Source organism: Coffea arabica, chromosome 7e, assembly GCF_036785885.1.
Source record: "Coffea arabica cultivar ET-39 chromosome 7e, Coffea Arabica ET-39 HiFi, whole genome shotgun sequence".
NCBI lineage: Eukaryota > Viridiplantae > Streptophyta > Magnoliopsida > Gentianales > Rubiaceae > Coffea > Coffea arabica.
In genome coordinates, this window is record NC_092323.1 from 16,479,930 (window position 1) to 16,484,700 (window position 4,771).

General features: G+C 35.1%; 1 pseudogene; it reads right to left on the reverse strand.

The window, feature by feature from the left end:
* Positions 1-839: 839 nt before the first annotated feature.
* LOC113700638 (beta-D-glucosyl crocetin beta-1,6-glucosyltransferase-like) lies at positions 840-2,631 on the reverse strand (annotated as a pseudogene).
* Between the last annotated feature and the right edge of the window lie 2,140 nt (positions 2,632-4,771).

The window sequence follows — 4,771 nt, forward strand, 5'->3', positions numbered from 1 at the left end:
GAAAGTAATAATTGTTAACATGTGCACATAAATGGCAAGTTGGTGAAATTTAGATATATTAACAAATGCCCAATAAATCATATACATATATATATATGTATGTATGTATAAATCTATAAAGAATTTTATCTATATTTAAGCAAACCATGCAACTCTTTTTATCAATGGATGTGAAGTCACTTCTTGTAACTTATCCTAAGTAATTGAATTCACTACTTTCCTTTTGCTTTTAACATTTTACACGTTATTAGTTAAAATCTTCACCATAATCCAGTTCTTCATTACGTGTCCTATTTAAGACCCGATTTATATTGAAATTCATCGCACAATAAACGAAAGTAAGACTACGAGTATCTAATGGTTTATGCACTCAAAATTGAAAAAGTTAAGCAGAAAGTAGGAAAAAGCGCACCATTACTATCAAATGCATTATCCACTAATAAAGATCTGAACAATGTATGTGAACCCTCATTTAATTTGGTGCATCTGTATACTTACTCTTAATTACCTATGATAGAACATATAATGGGTGTTGTTGTAGTATTTCTTACAATACTTGGTGTAAACGTACATAAACTGTTGTATTCATTAAAATATTTGGTGTAGATAAACAAGATTCACACTTTTGGCAAAGGAAATAAAAAGCAGCAAAACTCAAATAAACATCAAGATAACAAAAACAAAGACCAAAAATTCCATAATTACAATACTTGCTCCGATTCCCTAGTGGATATACGTGACAAAATCCTGGAAACGAGCTAAAGGAAACGTTTGTGAAATGTCAAGTTTTAACTCCTATGTCTTGTTGGACGGGCTATGCTCGTGCAATATTGGCATCATTACCATAATTTTTCTAGGAAGTCCGTCCTAGCATTATGATGACCTGAACTTTTCTTGGATAGTTGAGCAACCTGTAAGTTTTCTTTTTCACTTGATTTAATCTGTTTCCTTAGATCTTTCATTTTCTGCCTCAAGGGTTCCCCTGCACATCCAGTTACCACATTGTTGATCGCTTTTGCTATCTCTTCCCTCTTAAGTCTACCATTTTCATCTCTTGTGATTTCAATAGCTACACTATTTTCCACCAACACCCTACCATTGATAGGCTGTTCAAAAGCCATAGGCATGGCTATAATGGGGACACCAAATTCTATACCTTCTGATAAAGAATTCCAGCCACAGTGGGATAAAAAACCACCCAAGACTCGGATGGCCTAGAATCATTGCTTGTCGTACCCCTCCTTGAACAATTCTCCCTCTATCTTGCACTCTTTCAAGAAAACGCTCTGGTAAGATCTGTTCAAGCTTTCTTTCCTCACCTGGAGGAGATCTTAAAGCCCAGATAAAGTTTTCATGGCTCAGCTCCAACCCGAAAGCAATCTCTTCTATCTCTTCCTCTGACAAGAAATACATAGTGCCAAAGGAAGCAAAAACAGTTGAATGTTCATTTTCTGCCCAAGCCAATTGATGAGCTCAATATCCTCCTCACCTAATTCAGCAGCAGCATTAGGACTAGTGGGAATTAATGGACCAACAGGGAGAACCTTCAGGTTGGTGATACTAGCAAGATGATCCAAGTATTTCCCTTCCATGGCTCTGCTAGTATTAACCAGCAAAGGTAAGGAAGAGCCTTCACCAACATCCAGTGATTTATGTCCTATCGCAGCAAGAAGTTTTTGTAGCTCAAAATCTCGAAGACTAGTGGCCGGAAATGGATATTCAGAGCCCGGTTTGAGTGCCAAATGAAATGCGTATGACAAGGCTGCTACGCTAACAATATGTAACCAAACTGATGGAATATGGTGCAAAGGAGTTATCGAAAACCAAGTGAGTGCTTGATCGTAGATCACCATGTCTGGATTGAGGGCTTTAATGGTTTTGTGGATTTCAGGAATGGACAATGCAAGGGACTTGTATAAAATAGGAAGTAGATGTTTTGCGAGGCCATCAGTTGTGTGGTAACGAGAAGGAAGTTGTGGCAAATCTGGAAGATGAAATTCTACAAGCTGAATGGATTTAGAGTACTTGCCTGTGATTTTCTTGGAGATGGAGTTGAGATCATGGTTCGAAGTCTCGGCCGAGACCGAGACGACTCGGCCGAGTCGTCACCGTCTCGGTCCCTACCGATACAATACCGTGACGAAACGATACCGAAATACTTGACTCGCCGAGAAATCGGCCGAGTCGTCTCCGTGACGGATTAACTCGGCGAGTCACACCGAGTCACTCCGAGTTATCCCGAGTCAAGACGAGAAATTAGCCGAATCACACCGTGACAGATTGACTTGGCCGTTTCTTTTACTATTTTTTAATTATTTTTATTTAGCATACTTTTTTATATTATTAACAATTTTTAGAATATTAAATACTTTAAAATTTGCGTCTCACCAAGACCGCGACCGATATGCCGAGACCGATGTGGAACGTTCCAGACCGCGACCACAACCGCGACCGTGACTTTGAACCATGGTTGAGATTGATAGATGTAGAACAAAGATAAATGTGAAAGCCTCTCTCAGTGAGTTTCTTAGCTAGCTCCAAGAATGGAGATATGTGACCATGCCCCAACATGGGTAGCATGAGAACCCTTAGAGAAGTCCTACTAACATTTTCTGTACTATTTGCATCCATGACCATGGATTTGATTGCAGGGAAAGCTTATCTCTGTAATTTCACTGTATACTTCCCTTCTGTCCGTATGGAGAAATGACCTCTTTTGGGGTTTGATTAAATAGGAATTCGTTTCACAAATACAATATAAAACTTGAACAACTTGGGCAGAATTATGTAGCTTGTTGTAAGCAACATGGGAACCTAGCTTGGTGGGTACTCAGCAGGAGAGTTGGGAACTGGTCAGTAGTTGTACGGGATTACAGTCTATCTACTCTTGTTAAAGAATATAGGTTTTTGCACAAAAAAACAAAGCAGATAGGTTTTTCCTTCTATTTGGAAGGAATAATTTAGAGGGTAATATGGTAGTGTTTTCAATATTAAATGGCTTGTTGCTGTGGGAAAAATTTCGAGTAGACATAGTCTTTGTTAGTTGTGAATTACCGGTAATTTGTTCTTGGTGCATTATACAACTTTCCCTATTTTGGTTTTCAAGAAGTTCACTTATTATTATTTTTTTTAATCTACAATTACACTCTCTCATCGTCAACTTTAGGTTGACTTTTGTGTTTGATTTTAACCTTAAGAGTCAGTTATACTAAAACATATTTGTGAACTTCATCATTTGATAAATGACAAATTCTTAATATATTAAATAGTTGACTTTATAAAATGTATAGAACGCCACCAATATTTGCCAAATAGATAAGTGATAAGATTGACTATTACAAAACAACTTGATGCATGCATGCTAGGAATGTGGCTTCAAACCAAATACCTAAATTAGCACTTATCATTGAACAAAAATATAATCGGTTGGGATTCTCTATGCCAAATTTAGTGTCAATTCCACTTATTATGTGAGGGTAGCGAAAATTTAAATAAACAGTATATGACAATTTAAATAAACAGGACACTTGACATAAATATAGAAGTGGCATTGAGTTATCAATGAAAAGTGGCATCGAGGATCCCATGTAAAATATAATTATTCTCGCCAATCTTTTGTATTGCAAGCTATGTCAATTGGCCATAATTCACGGGCCTCCTTATAACACTACAACCAGGAATACGAGCATTTGATTTGAGAAGCTACTCATTCTGTACCATGAACCCTCTCCTTTGTGACTGTTGTGTGTGTATGTGTTAGAGAAGAACTACCAACATTTTATGTATTATTACTTATTAGGATCCATGACCATGGATACCATGGAAAGCTCATGGTCTGCAATTTAACTAAAAATTTAACTTTTTTTTTTACAGAAATATCGGCTCTTTTGTGTATAATAACCAGGACCAATATATGTCCAAAAACTGGCCTTTTATTATTATTATCATATTTCTATTGGTCACTCATTAAGATATATTTCAATAATCATATTTTTAAAAATATAAAATTAATTAGGAAAAGTAAATAAATGCACGGGACGTAGGTAAGATTAAATAGAAAAAGTATATAAATGCAAGAAGAGCAATAATTATTAGTATGTGTATATACATGATAGGTTAAATGAATTTTAAGTGTATCAATGAGTGCTCAATGGATATCCGTTAAAAAAATCCAATAATAAGCGTTGATTATTATAGTTTTTGTGTTTATAGTTCAAATGACTCATCTCACCATTCCATGTATTATTTCAGTTTTTGCAGGTTTGGTTTGTATTGAATTATTAACATGTATTCCTTAAACTAGTTCATCATGTCCAGTAGAACTTTTTATTTCCATGAAGAAAAGGTCCCCTTTGACATTAATTGTTGGTATGTTTTCAATTAATATACCATTTTGTGTTAGGAAGGTCTGATTGGTATTCAATTACTAATTTAACTATATATATATATATATATATATATCTTCCTTACAGTCCACCAAAGTCACTGTCATGACGTTCTAAGTCCTTGGACATTTAAATTTTCCCAATTTGTAATCCAGGCTGGTGATACCTATTCTTTGCGTGGAAATTGACCTTTATATGAGATCAGACCCTATTTGATAATCTAATCCAATAATTAAATTTAACGGATTCAAATCTTAATACGTTTAGACGCATTTAATAACAAAAAATCGAATATCTGAATTAATTAAGTGACATTAAATTTTCTTGCTCTAAAAATTAAATGATAATCTATTCATTTATTACTTAATATATATAATATACACTCA